The sequence below is a fragment of the Balaenoptera physalus genome, assembly GCF_965194825.1.
Source record: "Balaenoptera physalus genome assembly, chromosome: 4".
NCBI classification, from domain to species: domain Eukaryota; kingdom Metazoa; phylum Chordata; class Mammalia; order Artiodactyla; family Balaenopteridae; genus Balaenoptera; species Balaenoptera physalus.
The window spans coordinates 29,543,035-29,560,383 of NC_138891.1; the positions used below are offsets into that span (position 1 = coordinate 29,543,035).

General features: G+C 47.6%; 1 protein-coding gene across 1 annotated transcript in view; it reads left to right on the forward strand.

Moving 5' to 3' along the window:
* LOC309660538 (uncharacterized protein) overlaps positions 1–17,349 on the forward strand; it is a 701,196-nt gene that overhangs the window by 326,307 nt on the left and 357,540 nt on the right. The window lies entirely within an intron of this gene.

A 17,349-nucleotide genomic window follows, 5' to 3' on the forward strand; every position in this document is an offset into this window, starting at 1 on the left:
AAGCTTTTGTTAAGCAAACTTCCCCCTGCTCTGACCCACAGCCTACCAGAGAGAGAAAGTAAATTCTGCCCAGAGAACATGAGAAGGGGCTTCCAAGGAGAACTGGTGACCCACCCTCTTCTCTACCTGCAGATGGTTAAAAGAAACCTGAAAGAGACCTGGCCAATGTTTGGAGAAATCGCAGAGGCTCTCAGACATTCAAATCTGCATACCCGGGTTGTGGCATGAGTTGATGCTGCTCTGGTCAACTCCATCCTTTTGGAACAAAGTAAGCACTCCTCTCACCCCCCAAAGGAATGACACTCCCTAAAGAGAGTACTGCAAACGCCCCTGTTCTTTTTAATTTGTCCTCTGTGTTTCTGCAGCTCTATCTGCCCCAGAAATTAAGCCATGGAAATTGGTGAGGTTTTGCCATCTTGATGGTAAAGAAAGGAATGTGGAAAATTCTGAACCCAGCTAGAAAACACAGCCAAGGGAAGTTCATTTTTTCCTCTATGTCAAAGTTCAGGGAAAGGCAGCCCAGCCCTCTAAATCATTTCAGATCTACAACGCGGGGGTTAAAAAGAGGGTTTAAACCAATTTTAGACTTTTACAAGATGTTTTTCTCCACCTGCTAAAGTATTTAGTTTTATTGGAGGAAGTATTCAGAACCATAAAGCTCAGGAATTGGGAAAACTTCCCCAGTCCCACAGGGTTCCCAGGGGCCCCAAGAGCTTCTGGACTCTCATGGCTCCTCCAGGAACAATAAATCCTCCAGGATCTTCGGGTTCATTTCCCAAACCTCCCCATTACCAACTGTCCTGAGCATTAGTCCCTCAGTTCTCCCCACCGTTCCTCTCTCTCCCTCCATCCACTCCCCATCCTTGTGGAAAAGTCATTTGTAAGAGAACTACAGTCTTGTGCCATGGATGTGATCAAACTAGAATCTGTTGACTCCCCCAAATATAAACTTTCCTCCACTACCAATTTTGTTTCCTGATTATCTTATCGACTTTTTTGAAGGAAAAAAAAAAAAAAGAAAGACCAGAGAGAGATGTGTATCCCACACCCAAATTGTCTTCTATTTAACCAGCAACTAGCAATCATCCGACATTAATTTATACGGTTTGTACAAATACCTAAGCTATTTAAAAGGCTGCTCTGGGTCGTGTGTGGCAGGGAACATCTATCTGGTGAATAGGCAGTGTCACACGGTAGCATGCTCCCTTGTCAAGGCCGATTGTGTTTTAGGCAAACATTTGTGCAAACATAAAGGCAAAGGTCAAGGACTGTTCAGTCCCAGTATGTGCTAATTCACCTAGCGAACCAATGGGGCAAAAGTTGCATTTTATATGCTCGCCCCGCCAGACCAAAGCGCAGGAGTCGCGCCTGCTAATGAACAAAATCACCTCCGCTCCGCGATCAGCTAGCTCTCTTGTCAACTTCTCTCTGGCTGCCTAAGTCAGTTTCTCTGGGCTTCCTTGGCAATAACTGGCAAAGACGTGTTTGCCAACATGTGGATCATCTCTGCCCAACCTTTGGCGCAGCACGTGTTTATTCCACTTTGCTGAGTAGGGGTGACCTAAAAATAGTAAATAAAATCTGGCTCACGGCAGATGCTTGCAGGTCGCTGTTTAGTGCTTGAATGAACGACCACTCTGTCCGGGTGCCTAAATATTGGTGTCATGAAATATACAACAGATCAGCAATATTATTCAAACCACAAAACCGAATCCCAGAGCCGCGGGTTCGTGACAGGAAAGTGCATATTACTACGCATTTGCAACACATGTTTGTGGAAAAGGGCGCGCGCGCGCTGGGAGCCGCCTTTCCAGTTTCTTTGGGGCCACTTTCAAACAATTCAGCGAACACGGGGCATCGCTTTCCGGTGAGATATGCCTCTCACTAATACATGTCTACGCCATCTCCCACAGATCATTCCTAGTTATTTTCCCAACCCCTGGAAAAAACAAATACAAACGATTTCGAGTGGATGTCAGTTTGAGCAACTCGGAAGTGGAATACTTTTAGGGTTAAACAAACGCGCGCGCGCTCCAACCCTAGGGTTTACTTTGCATCAATAATCATCTGGCGAGAACCAATGGCTGAGTTTTTCCAAACCGTCCATTTAAGGGAAGAGTTTTTTCCGCTGATCAACCCGAGGGTCGCAGCTGTGCGCGTCCACAGGCAGAGTTTACACGTGCAAAATTCATTCCTGCGAGGCGGGCCCCTGGCTCAACAGCGGAGCGGCGCGGCTCTCGCCCGGGGCTAGAGGCCAGGACTTGTTGCCTCTGCCGCCGGAGAGGCTCTCCAAACCCCGGCACTCAGGGCTCCAGGGCTTCTGGGACCGTGATGACAGGGCTCGAGAAGAAAGCGCCTCCCTGTAAAACACCCGCAAAACCAGAGCAAAGTCGCAGGAGGCAGCCAACCCAGGAGGGAGCCTGGAGTTAGTTTCTCTTCCCTAAAACCAACAGGAAAACTCTCCCCGAAGTGCATTTTTACTGCGTTCCAAAACCAAAGAGAAAACAGGAAAAAAAAAAAAAAAAAAAAAGCAACTTACCCCGACCTGCCACAATACTACATTCTGAGCGTCCTTTTAACACTTTGATTCTTCCTTTAGTGCTGCAGCCTTTTCTTTCCTCTTGCCAGAAACCAACTTTCAAACTAGCTGCAATGTAAAAATAAAAATAAAAATAAACAAACAAAACTAAATAAAACCGGCTTTTACCCTTCTCACATCTTGCCAGCTAGAATCTGCCTCAAATACTTCTTCATTCTTTCTTTACCAAAATTTGCTAAACACCACCTGGGCAGCTTCACAAGGCTTAAAGTTTGTGTGGTTTGTGTGCGCAAATGTGCTAGTGTGTGTGAGTGTGTGTGTGTGCGCGCGCGCGCGGGTGTGAGAGTTAGTTGCTTTTAAAAAGACGTCGTTGTCATTCAGAGTAATAAAAGTGTGGCCCCCATCTTTGGGTGTGAGTTCTTACATGCACCTCTCATTCCAGTTAACTTTTTTCGAGCTGAGAAAAGCTGCTAGCTTACTTTCGGGAGACTTTGCTCGTTATTCATCTGTTTAGTCGCCTCAGAGGCACAAAAGCGGATCCGCGGCGTTATGAAAAATGGCCTGGGCGCGGAGAATGTCACAGTGGTCGGCGTATTATTTTAGCCTTCTTAAAAAAAAAAAAAAAAAAACTCAGGGAAAGTTTGCTTTTGATGAATTCAATAAAAGCGAAACTGCAACGGAAGAGATTTTCAGCTAAAATCATACAGCATGGGGCAGAGCTTAAAACAGCCAGATGGCCAAAGGTAGAGAGACCCTCTCGGTTTCAAAACCCAGATCTGGAATTCCGCCGGCTGGACTTCTTAGTTTATTTAATCCCGCGTGTATCTTTATTTTTTTTTTTCAATTGATTTACCCCGCTCTTTTTTCCACCTCTCTTTTGGTTCCCCACTCCAGAGCTGCTGGTGAGACCCTGTCTTGGGATTTGCAGAAGTCACTTTGCAATTTCCCCTTTGATAATAGAGTTAAACTTTCCAGCGCGCGCAGTCTAGGGAGAAGCTAACTCGGAAGGCGGTAGGCCCGCTTGTTGTGGCCCATCATCAGGTTCTTGATTCAAATGCCGCGGCCTTTGACAGCTAAGGCCTTTGAATATAAGGACAAATATTCATCCCACCCCGCCTGACCACCCCTCACCCCGCACCCCGCAATCGTGGAGTATCAGAAGAGTTTGGCTCATTCCTCAGATTTGTGCCCTCATGGATCCCTCCCTTGCGATCCCAGCCCACAGGGAGTTACTTAGAGTCCCAGTAGATTTCTTAAAGATTCCCTAAAATATCCTCGGGCATCAAAGAGGAACAGACTGGAGTGACCACAGTGGCTCCTTCCCGACTTGGAATGGGACTTGTGAAATTAATATACATCCTATTTGAACCTTGTTCTTGAAGTCAGATGTTGGCTAAGCAGAGAAATTGGGGGGGGAGCAGTAAAAACGGATGATAGGACTTAACACCTGGGACTCTTCCTCTCGAGATGGGAGGTGGGGTCGGAAGGCACCCAGGACCCCATCCCTCAGAGTCAGCCCTGACAGGATTTAGTTTGGTTTGCGAGTTAGGCCACCACCTCCGGGAAGGCCTCCGGATGGACTCTGTCCTAGAATCACTGCAACTCTCTAGGCTGAGGAACTGGCTGTGAAGGGGCAGGTTTTCAGAAGGATTTAGCGAGTTGGGCCTGGCCCATCCTAGTCTAAATCCGAAAGACAACACCCCAAATTGCAGGGGGTTTGGGGCATGGGTGAGAAAGAGGACAGAGAGATCAGGAAGAGCAAGGATTAGTACTGGAGACTTGCCTTCAGCGATCCTGCAGGGGGCGGAGAAAGGGGAGGCGCTATCTGAACTGCCCCAGCCTCCCCAAAGCCGAAGGGGAGAAGCAGCTCAGGCAAGGAGGAGAGTGGGCCCTTCGGGGGCTCGCTGCTCCTAGTATCTGCTGTGCCACTTCCTAGCTGAAGGATCCTAATTAACGTCCCAGCCCTCTGTTTCCTCATCTCTAAAATGGACATAAATGTAGAATCTGTTTCAAATGAGGGTTTTGGTTCGTTCGTTTTATATGGGACTGTGAATGCAAAGCGCTTAGAGAAAGAGCACAATAAACATTTACTAGTGTGTTGTCAGTGTTACTTCCGCTGTTGTTTTATTATAGGCTGACGTAGGCGTTGCGGTGACAATACCTCGAAGCACAGGCTCCAAACAAGCGGGTCTCCGGACCCACGTTCTCACTCTCTAGGCTCTAGAGATCCAGACTCAGGCCCCTGGAACCCTACAGAAATCTCGACAGTCCTGGGATCGGGCCAGCTCTGCTCCCCCGAGTCGATCTCCCTCCTTTCCTTGCGCAGAGCTGCAGAACCCCAGGTATCTCCGGGAAGGCCTGGAGCATTCCCAACCCTGGTCTCTCAACAGTGCCCGCACTCTAGAAAAAGCCTCCAGCTTTTCCAGAACGGGGTTGGAAAAGGCCTTTTGGAAAAGACAAGGCGCTCACTTTTCTTTTGGAAGCAAAGGGAATCAGCTGCGGAAGGGGAACGGCAGAAAGACTCGGGGGTGACTGAGAGGGTCAGGCCAGCACACCCTGCTCACTCCAAGTTCACACCTCGGAGCTTCCTGCTCAAGTATTTTTCGCAGAGGATGCTGGGAGGAAACCTCTGCCTTCTCCCCAGCAGACCTAAGGGGCGGAGGGGGTGGAGAGGTGCGGTCGGCCCCAGAATGGAAGCTGAAGCCCCCAACTGCGCTAGGACCCTGCAGGAAAGAGGCACAGCAACAGATCGGAATCCAAGGTACAACTCTGAAATACACTGTCATAATCAATGTCCCCATCTTGTGGGACAACCGAGCTAAAAATCCACAAGCCATGAGGCTGGCTCACATCAACCAGCGTTATGGGGCACATAGATGACAAGCCCTTTTACCTCCGCTTGGAGTTCCCCACTCATCTGTGACGTTTGAAGTGCACAAAGGTGATGCCTGGCCTCCACCTGGTCTGAAGAGGCAATGAGAACTAGAGTTCCGTCAGTGCTTTGCCTACTTTGGGCATCTCACACCTCAGACCCAAATTAGAGCACTGCCTAGCATTCAAATTAAAAGTGGTGCAGGTCCCACACGTCCTCAAGAGAAGGGGGTACCGTAAGTCCAAATCCATCCCAGGACCTCGGACTCTCGTTCCTGCGGGGGAAGCTGAGTCAAGGATCCCTGGCTTAGGGCGCAGTCGCCTCTCTCCTCTTCACTCCCCCGCTGCTGCCAAGGTTCTTTCCCAGGCAGGAGACAGAGTTTGCAGCCGTGCCTCACGTCGAATATTTACACCCTCAAGAATGGCGGTGGGAGAGAGAGGAATTCCAGGACTGAAGTTTGTGCCTAGGTTGCTCGGAAATAAGGGGAAATTTATTGGCTTTGTCCTGAAGATTTCTGTAGTTTTAACTCAGAAAACCAAGCTGCCTGTGGCCAATAGACGTTTGTAGGGGACGGGGGTTGGAGCTGATTTTCATAACTGTCCTAACAGACCCCTGACCTTCTGGGCTGAAGATTTCTTACGATCAATGAATAGTCTCTGCTTTGAGCTTTGCAATTCTAATTAAACTACTGGAGACTCTGTCCACTTAAACATGTGTCCCGCTCCGAGGTGATGAATCGTGGTCTGTCCAAGGCACTCGCTTAGCCTCCGCTTTTAGGGCATCGTATTCAGACAACTCCGTTGGGCCAACGTTTGCTTAGGACAAATTCCACCCCCCACTCCCTACCCTACCCGGCATCTCTCTCTTTCTCTCCCTCTCTCTCTCTCTGTCTCTCTTAATTCTCACTTGTTCTTGCCTTTCTGGGTTGGGCAAGTATCCATAGAAAGGAACTTGGGCGCACAGGGTGGATGACTTTCCCGCCCGAGGTGGAGATCTCACATTAATTGTCCCAATAAATTGAGATATAGTGTGCATAATGCAATGGAACAATATGGTCATAGTTCACGTGTATGACTTAATTAAGCTATTTGCAGCTTGATGCTGCAAGTCAACGGGTGTGCAAGTGGATTAACAATTGCCCGCTCCCTTATCCTCAGGATGGCGCATAATTACTTTACTAGCGGTACATATCAATTTTTGATGATTGCGGAAGCCATGCCTAGCTTCACCAAGAAGCCGCTTAAGAACTCTCCATTGTGTATTAAAAAAAGTAGTGTTTGGAAATATTTTGAAGCCGCTCCCAACATTTTTATAGGTTCTGATTGTGGCCTTTAATGGGCCGCGGTTTCATTCCTGATGTATATTTTATAAAGGGGCAAAGGCTAAACTCCTAAGTCCCTGCTCTGAGAGGGAATTGGAGTCCCCCACCTGCTCTCCACCCAGCGAAAGCCTCTCGCTTCTGTTCCAAGCCGAGTTGGCTGACTGGTACGTAATGGATCCACATAAAGGCCTGCAGCCAGGGCTGCCACCCTTTAAAATCTTCTCTTTCTGACTCCACTTCTCTCTCTCTCTCCCTCACACACACACACAATCTCTTTCTCTTTCTACTAAAAGATAATCCAGGGAATCTAGAAGGATTATGAGCCCCCTCCTTCCAGGACCCTCTTCCCAGCTCCCCAAACACCTCTATGTCCTGAAGGATGCATGTCCCTCATGGGCAAGACTAAGGAAAGCAAGGCGTCTGGTGGCCCAGCAGGGAAGTGTGTACTAACATGGGTTGATAAAATTTGCAACAGGGCTAATAAAATTACCCAACTTGATGACAAAGATATTGACAGTCAGACTTCCCCTGCTCTTTGCCCTTTGTCTGGAGTAAGATGGCGTCAAAGCCCCAGCTCACTTCCATCGTGGCTGGGGATGGTGACGATGATGTGCGTTTGTTCCATGTGATTTACTATTTGAATCTTAAGTCAAGGCTGATCGTTTGACCTCTCTGGATTGAACTAAATTCATCACTTATAATTTTATTTAAAAGCCCTGTGGCCATCCATCATAATGAGAGCATGGGGAGCCAACATTTTCCAGGGAAATGTGTCAACTTCATGGACACATGGCGCTTACACCATCCCTTTCCTGTCCTGGACTGAGCAGACACATACCTAGGGTTCCCTCTGAGGACACAAGGTTAATTCAGCTCCTGATGGGTGATGACATTTGAAAAGAGGAGTCCTTTGCTTGCCTAGGACCAAAGCTGAGTGAGATGACGCCAAGATTTAGGCCGAGTTCTAAATGAGCTCCCTGCCTTTGGACTCAAGAACTGTGTGCCCATCCTCAGTCCAAAGGAAATTTCAAAACATTCCAAAAATTCCTGTGAAATCAGGATCAGAGTTGATCTCCCTCATTCCTAATAGTGCTGCTGTAAATCACTTTGAAACTGCAGTATATCTCAGCTCTACATCTTTCTGAGTATCCATGTTATTGCCTTCTAGTGAATAAATGTTACAGCAGTCTCATTAAAAATTTTAAGAAGAGTAAAAATTTCCAGTGGTCTTTAGACCCAACTCAACATTAATTCTTAAAACTAAGGTTACAGAGTCCCTATTTCGAAGGTTTCCTGGTTGAGTCTATTTGTTCTTCTACCTGAAGCAGGTGATGTTTCTGCAGAAACATCTGAATGACAGCGGGAGTGAAGGACAAATCTGATAAAGCCTAATAAAGCATGAGCATTGAAATGTCATTAAACTTGCAAAGATGAGACTCAAAATCACCAAAAAGGTAAATGTCTTCATTAGTCTGATCTCTGAAGACTGTCGAACATTTCATTAATTTATAATTTATGATTGTTTGACAAATATTGAAAAGTATGTAAATATGAGCTGGATAATGTCTTTTCTGCGGGAGATGAGGAAATGACCCAAACTGTACGTGCCTGCAAGATTACACACAGGACCCAGCTCTCTGTATCAAACTGTGCCACCCCTTTAGCCAACATATTGTGCAAGTGACAAGTGAAATAGTGCAGATAAACCAATGGTTTAAAACGTAATAAAGACAACAGCCATTTGCATTTTTTACATTTTATTACAAAGGTAATTTACTATGACACATTTCTGAATGTAATTTATGAAAACATGTTAAAGCAATTACATAGTGTATACAGCCCTCAGAGCTACAAAATTCAGATAAATAATAATATTATAGACCTTTAGAGATGTTCACTATTGAAAACATATCCTTTATTTCAAAAATGGGTTGTACAGAAGAAAATAATGGCATTAAAATTTAAAATTAAGAATAAAATCTTGAAGAACAATAGAAAGTAAATGAATAATATTCTTTGCTGGAGTTGCAAAATTAAATCTTTACGTTGACAATTTGCTTATTTCACAGGGTTTATTATCAACAATTTTTTTTTTCCTTCCTGGATTCAATGTTAAGTGCAAAGTATTAAAGGATTTGGGGGAGGGAGATACAAGAGGAATGTATGTTTCCTCTTTCAAACTTCTCAGCTCATTCCTTTGCCCCATCTCTCTTTTCTGAAGCACAGGATTGTGCCAGCTTTGAAAAGTAAAGAGAAATCCACTCCCTGAAGGTCAGTACTGTCTGAACTGATCCTTCAAGCAGATTTTCTACACCAGCCTGTCATGAGTTATCAAAATGGGAGAGGATTCCATGGGGGACAGGAGGAGGAAAGTTTACATAATAGAGCAGGAAATAAAAATGAGAAATGTTTCATTTCGGCTCCCACTTCCCAGACATTAATTTATTTCATAATAACTTCATATTATGCTTTAAATCTGGGAGTGCAGGATTAGGTCCTTAAGATTCAGCCTCCAACTATTCTTATCAACTTTTTTTGGGGGGGGAAATCTTCCTTCCTTTTGTATTTATAGGTAAAATGCTTTTCAATTGCTTTAGCTTTAAACGTCAATCATAAAAGCAAGCCTGAAATGGGGCCTTTTCCTGCCTGTGGGGGGCATGCCCTGGGTTTATTCCACAAACTTGAGACAATCTGCAAGGCCTGTTGTATGTTTGCTTGAAAGATCCCTAGGGAGCGTTAGCGGCTGCGACGGACTTACAGCCATAATTTGCCTCCCAGCCATATTAAATCTCTCAAGAAACAAACAAACAAAAACAACAACAACAAAAACACCTTATCACAACTAAATCAGAATTTGTGGGGCATTGGAAGCATATAGTAATTGTGCCGAGTCCTCTTTTTCAGCTGGGAAACCTAGCAGCCCACAATAACCGGCCTTCAAAATTTCCCCCATGCCTCCCGGTTCGAGCACCCAACACCCCACCCCCAAGTGGATGCACAGGCACTGGGCCCCTTGAAGCACCCCCATAGAGTGCTGTCCAGTTACCAGCCGTGGACCGTCGCCTGAATGTGGCCACCTTTCTCCAGAGCAGTGGGCAAGTGAGTCCGGGTATAGTGACCTGGACTCCCGAACTCCTTGCCCACGAACTTCTGCTCTGCTCCGCCCCCCGCTATACTGAGCAAGCAGCTGACCGTCATTCCACCTTCAGGCGAAGCTGGCGCCGGGGATGCTTCTCCCGCCAAACATCCCTCAGGTTGACGTCGCTGACGGACAGACCAGCAGCTCAGCGGGCTTTAGCTTCAGGACCCATCCCTCACCCCTACCGTACCCTTTCAGCGCCTTGGGTCGCCCTTGTACCCTGCTTTAGAGCTGATTCTCACTTTGACGCCAGGAATTGCCCCCACCAGCCGTCCCTAGCCCAGCCAAGGCTGGGGCCTAAGCCTGTTAGTCCCTGGCTCGAGCCGGGTCTCGGCACCTTCTCCTTGCCTCCAGAGCCGGACTGGGCCAAGGAGTTAGACTGTGGGTTTATTTTCACCAGGGTTAAGTCAGTCCTCGGTTGCAGCCTTTGTCTCTTTTGGAATGTTTAGGGGCTGCATATGCTTTTGTGTTGCAAACAGCAAGCGGGGTCCCCAGGAGTCCCTGACCCCATGCCTTGGCGGGAGCACGGTTTCCCTGGACGACTGTGGCTGGCGAGGGGGGAGGGGGCACCGGGTGGTAATCTTGCGCAGGCACGCTGCCACGCACCCCCGAGCCAGCGCAGACGAGCAGCGCCCGCACACACACAAAGAAAAGTTCCTACAGAAATGAAGAATGAATGAATGAATGAATTGCACTGATGGTGAACTCCCTGAATTCGTGGACTAGAGAAAGGAGGGAAATATAATGAGGGAGGGGATCAATAAAGAGAGGGGGCCAGAGGGAAAAGAAATAATACCTGCTGATGTGTCAACTTCAATGGGCAATCTTATAATAACAAATGAAACAATGAAAGGACTGCATTGTTTCCTATTAAGCGCTCCATCCATGACCCCGTTTATATCTGCAACAGCCATGTTTTGATGACTTGGAGTATATGCAAAAACAAACTTTCCCGCGGTGTTATTTTTTTTTTCTCTCCTTCTACTCTGCTTGTCAAGCTTTTCTTTCCAAACAGTCAGATATTTTTTTTTAAAAAGGCAAAGGAGAAGAAGTGGGAAAGAAACCTCCACCACCATCGCTACCCAAGAAATGATAAATAGCATCGAATAGCTAATCGCTGGAGGGCGCGTTTACCAATTCATAATCATTTATTCTTGGTGATGTATGGCTCTTACTCTTAAATCTGAAAAGCTTCTATTTGAAGGTGTAAATAGCTTTTTTTCTTTCTTGCAGTAAACCTTCCTGCATTAGCAGTGATTGATCTCATGTACAATTCGTCCCAGAGTGCTATTTTACAGGGGGAACACTAGCTTTTGGAGATTAACTGGGGCGTCTATTACATATTAATGAAGCCGGGAGATATACTAACGTTTTGGTAATTTAGTTATTTGTATCTATAGCTATCCTCGTTATTTTCTTTTAGACCCCTGCGGTTGTTATCTATCGAATTAAAAAGTGGTCCTCAGAATTATTTTTTTTCCACTGGCAACTAAACGCCATTTAATGTGAAAAACAAATGTTGACTTCTCTCTTGAAGGAAGTGTGTTTCTTGGCAAGACATCAAAGTGTTTTAAACTGTATTAGTGGGTGATGTTAGTTCTCTTACTGGGCAGAGCCTGCGCTAAAGTAATAACTAACAGGAGGAAAAAGAAAAAAGAAGTCTTGGCTTGCTTCTATCTTAGAAAAATTATTCGATCTTCTAGGAGAGAGGGAGAAAGTTAAAACTCTAGGGTGAATGTGTTCCTCGCAAGAGGTTCCCCAAAACATTTGGAAATCCAAACTTAATCAATGTTGGGAGTGGGGTGGGGGAGGAGGAGCACAGGTTGCTCATTGATTTGCAACTTGATAATTAATATCCCACCAAATGAGACATCAACATCATTAATGCCTCTGTATTCCCGGAGACAGACTTTTAGTGAATTGCAATCCCGAATAAAAGCCACGTTCGACAAAGAGGTTGCTTCATGGCCCGGGATTAAATGGCCCTATTTCTCTGTTTTCTTGTAGGATTTTTATGGGGAGGGAGATTTCCTAAAATGCTCTGGCTTCCCACAGAAGATCTGCGGGATTGTCTGCGGGCAGGAAGTCTCTCCTGACACCCCGCAATTTCCCGGGTTCTGTGGAGGATGTAGGACCACTGCCGATTGCGGGAGTAGGGATAGGAGAGGAGAAAAGGGGTTGCGAAAGGCTTTGGTTCGAAGGTGGATCACCCTTTTCTACTTCCGGGAACTGCCTGCTGAGTTCAGGAGAGGCCAGGAAGCGGCATAACATCCCCGAGGGACACATCTGCCCCTGGGTCCTGACCATGTGAATCTCAGCCCCTTGGCCCTTCGGATCGCCTACCCAGGCCCGGTGCGTCTCCCCTCCTCCAAAAGGGAGTCCCCTCTACATTCCCCTCCCACAGCCTGTTACCACCCTTCTCCCAGAAGCCCCGATCTGGAGCTCCAGATGACTGGGGCCTTCCAGCCCAGCGTTTGCAGTGAGGGCAGCTTCAAGACGCAACAAACTTTCTAGAGCCGCGAAACACTGAAGCGTGATGGCGCCAGTTGGCCGGGGCGCGCCCCTTTTGTTTTCGGGGGGCGATTTATGTTCTTTATAAAAATGTGGTTTGGAAAAATAGAAAGGGCCTTGAAAACGTTGTTACAATGAAAAAGGGACAAATTAGAAGACATTTTCCGTGATCAAAGGCGAGAGGGAGAGCGCGCATGGGCATTCACAAAGCTTGACTTATTCACTCCCCTCCTTTGCAAGCCAGGGCAACAAGCGTGTCCCCCATTGACAAGGCGCCCTATTCAGACTGCAGGTGCGAAGTGGGCCGGAGAGGCCGGCCACATTATGTCAAGGTTGTTGGAGATTAGTGTTCGGCCTTAATAACTAAAGCGCTTGATTTACATTGGAAAAAAGCCCCCTCAGCCGTGAAAACAAAATCGTTGAACGCGTGATCATTGCGAGGGCGGCTGATATCCTAATACTCGAATTGTTCTCTGCTGGGCCCAGGCGCGCCCTGGCCTCCTCAGGAAGGACAAAGCCTGGGTTGCTGGCCTTGGACCAGGTCTCCAATTACACTCCCTGTCCGGGTTCTGGAGAAATGATGATGGGTAGAAGTTTTACAGGGGCCTGAGGAAGACAGAGTGGGAGCTTCCCTGGGAGTCTAGATCTGGTCCCCCTGTTTTGGCAAAGCCTGGCATGGGAGAATCATGGCGGCTCCAGGGCCTCAGGCCCAGTGGTCAACTGTCTGAAGGCTGAAGGGCCTCCGGCATTACTTCGGTGGGAAAGCTGAGGGACTTGTCTTGAAGTGTCATGGGCAAGAACAATTCTACTCAAAGGTGATGATCCTTTGGGAATGACTGGAGAGCTGAAGGAACTTAGGAAGGACTAAGACACACCGACTAATCTGGGCTGGCTCCAAGAAGGCCAGAGTGTTCAGGCCAAATCTATTCCTCAAGGGAGAGCCCACTTCAGAGACATCCAGAACTACTTGCAGCCTCTACTTCGCTTTCTCTGCACTTTCCCTGTTTCATTTTCCCAGAGATTGGTGGTGGTGGGGGGTCCACCTTGGCCTTCGTTCTGCTTTCCCTTGTGTGGAGATTTTAGGGTAGATTCCATCCCCCCCCCATACATTACTGTATCTGTGCCTCCCAGACTTCCTCCTCCCCCACCCATGAAAAGGGATGCAGAGAACAAGAGATCTGTGGTTGGGACCTAAGAACAGCCATTTCTATATGGATATGTATCTATTCTAACTGCAATATAGTTTGTAAAAGTCAACCTCCTTAAGGCAATTTCCATAAGATCTGTACTAGAAGAAAAGGTTCGGTGGGGACAAGGTGAGAAAGCTGTTAACTATTGTCTGGCCCTGAAAAGGTCGTAAGTCAGAGCCTTGGTAGCTGACCTGTCAGGGGAAGGTATAAAGGCTTTATTCATGCAGTGGCTGCAATGTTCTCAGCTCTCACAAAAGTGTTTTTATGATTAGATTCTCTTACCTCTTTTCTTAATTAAAAAGCTGAACCATTAGAATAGCACCTGCATCGTGTCCTGATGGTGCCTGCATACTAATTCCAGAGCCTTTACAACCAGTAATTATAACATAAAATCAGAGATTGAATAAAACAGAAGGATTTTGCTCCCAAAGCCCTGTTAATCCCCTTTTAAAAGGGTCTGGTGAAATAATTCAGAACAGTATCCGGAAGTTGGATTACCGTTCCTTTTTTAACTTTTTACAATGAAATGATATTTCACACTTAAAGGAAGCTCTGTTTTTCTACAACAGTTTTCTTTTTTTTTTTTTTTTTGTAAGAAAGTTGGCAGGTTTTTTGAACTATACAAAGCATTTGACTATGGATTCCTTGCTTACTAAATGCAGTGCCAGAAAATGTAGGGGAAATTTGTATGGCAGGTTTGAAACACATTTTCTCAGGTAAAAGTGGCTGGAGCGTGATTGAGAATTGCATATGTGCATCAGGCAATTCTTCTCAGTTCTTTCAGAGAAAATAAATAAGCAAATATTTTGGGGTCCGATGCCTATTTTTCATGACTTAGAAATATGCACATTTTAGGCAAAACACTTCACTAAGATGCTTTTTAACACTTAACGAATACATTGATGAGTTCAAAGGCTAGATGCCTTCGTTGAACCCCGAGCAAGACCGTGCAGTGGCACAAGCCAAGGACCATGAGCTGTCTGCAGTTTCTCCCCAGGTCTGGCAAAGAACATTATCCTCATCTGGCTAATCTGATCTTGCATGGGCCAGCCGTCAGTCACAGACAAGAGAAAACTGGGTCATCCTGATTTTCTGTATGAATCATCTGATCATATTGTGGGTGGGTTTTCCCTCTTCTTTTCACCATCATTCCACAATGCATGGCACAGCCAAAAGCATAGAAATTTGCCCAATTTTGGTTTCTTTTCTCTGCAGACATTTCTCAAGGCTGCCCATTTATTATTGAGGTTCCGAACCATGCACAGCCCTGGTTGACTTGTTTTGAATTGCTGAATACTCTTGCCCTGCATGCTGGCTCACACAGAGTCTATATTGGATCTAAAGAAGCCAAAAATGCAAGACAAGCTTCAAGTTCATCTCCCTGGTCCTATTTACATTTTATCAACTTGCAACCTGAAGTAATTTTTTTCTACACAGCTGTTTTGGATGTTTGCAAAGCCACTGGAAGATTCAGAGGCAAACGTCAGGACCTCTCTTAGTTGCCTACTGAGTTTCTCTTTTTCTTAAATGGTTTTGGGGTCTGAACTTGATAATGTTCCTAGAAAACTCTCAGGCATTTTCCTCATTGAAGATATCTGGCTAAAAAGGCAATGGTGTCCTGATGCCCAGAGAGGAAGTTGGTGACAAGTAGAACAGGTTACTGTGGGATTCTCAGTCACTTGGTGACTAAGATCTTATTAATTTTCCCACAATGGAGATTCAGTATGGAAAAACTATGATTATGAAAAAAAAAAAAGGTTCTGACGCCTTACTGGAAAGAATGTGTTTTTGTGTGACTTTTGCCCCAAACCGCTCTGCCCTGGGTTGCCCACCTTTGCTTCCCACTTGCATATTCCCTCCCTTTACACCTGGGTCTTGAAAAGCCCAAAACCAACACCGGACTCAGAGTAACCTCAGAGACTTATGGTAAAAATAAATCAACATCTGGGCCGTCTGCAGTGTCAGTGTCTTAACAAGTCATGGGGGTGACATTATGATGATCGGGTTTCTCCTGCTTCATTCTGCACCGAGATAAACTCGATTCCCTCTCATTTTTCTTGAGCCTTTCAAAAACAAATGGCGTCTCTGCCTCAGTGCCCCACTGCACCAGCATCTGGAACTCTCAGAGAACATAAACTCATGCTGTTTCAGGACCCTCAGCTAGCCTAGGTGCTGCCTGCCGAGGCACACCCTGATCTGGAGCTTGAGGCCCCTGGGTGCCACGCTTTCTAGGAGGGTCTGGAAATCTGATTCAGGGAGGAGCTAGGGGACGTGTCTGAAAGATGGAGTCTTGTGAGTAATAATAACAACAACATTAACAGCAAGCACTTAACGGGTAATTCTCGATGGTTTCAAGGATTATCCTATTTCTTGCTCAAGACACACTTGTGGAGACGATTCTTTGAAATTCTCTTTTGGCAGATGAGGAAACTGAAGCACAGGGAGGTTTCATCCCTCATCCAGGGGCACAGGGCCACAGGTGGACAAGCCCAGCCAATATTCCTATCACACCCGCACTTTCTACCTAATGCTCGCTTTCGAAGAAGCTAGTGGAGAGGCTCACCGGAAATCATTAGCAGGCTAAGGCGCCCCCAAACTGCCCTGGGGGCTGCCACTGCGGGATAGGAGGTGGGTAACTTCTTCAAAGGACACTTGAGGTTTTCTCTAGGGTGAGCTAGCCATGGGCACTCGGGCAAGAGTGACTTCACCCCTCTGCCAAAGGCCACACCATTCAACTTTCTGCCAAAAATAACTTTTCGAAGGAAGCCCGAGAACTCTTAGGGGCAGCGGCGCGCAGGTGTCCCAGCGCACTTCCCCTTTCCTCTCCTCATCCCGTGATTCCTCGGCTCGAACTCGAACTTGGGAGGTTCACAGGGCAGCGGCCCTCCTCACTCTCTCCTCTCGGCTCTCGGGGACGGCTGGGCCGCGACTCCCCGGTGCCCCTGCGGCACAGCGCGGTCCCAGGCGGGGTGCGAAGGCGCAGCTGGAGGCGCGGACGTTTCCTCTGGCAGACGTTTCCTGGGGCGGCCGTGCGGGCGGGAGGCAGCGGGATCCGGCGACGAGCCTGGAAGAGCCCTGGCCCGGGGTGCCCGGGGCCCTTCTCATCCCCACCTGCTCCCACCACAAGGATTCCGCCAGTGAAAGGTTTTTACGGAGTGCGCTCTCCCACAGAGGCCGGGCGGGGGGACCCAAACAGCAGGAGAGGCTCCTCTAACTGGTCCCGGACCCGGAGGAGGGGGACCCTTCGGCGAGAGGGACGGGAGGGGGCGCTCATCCCAGGACTAATGGCCAAGGACCTCCTCCCTCGCGGCGCCCACCGACTCGGACGCGTCGCGGCGGTTCCAGTGGGCGTCCCCTCGGGGCCGCTCTTTTCACACCCGCGCGTCGCCCTGGCACCTTTGCGCGCTGAGGTCCCTCCCGCAACCTTCTCTGCAGGCCTGCCGCCCTTGCCCTACAAGCTGGTTCTCCCAGGTGTTCTCGAAGGGAACCTAGCATCCAGACCCCCAAGAGCCGTCGTCTTCCCACTCAGAGCATCCCAAGCCCCAGCCAGGCCCTGGAGACCCAACTTCTCCCTCTTCCGGCCAGGCGGATGCGGCGCCTGCGCAGTAGGAGCAAGGGAGCCCGGCACGCGAGCGCCCGGAGGCTCAGTGACCACAAGGGAGGGTGGAGCAAGGCTCTGGTGGTTCAGGTGCTTCTGATACATCTGAAATAATTTCTCCAGTGGCCGGGCCGGATAAGAGAGCTTCTGCGTCAGATGCTAAAACTCACTGAAGAGCC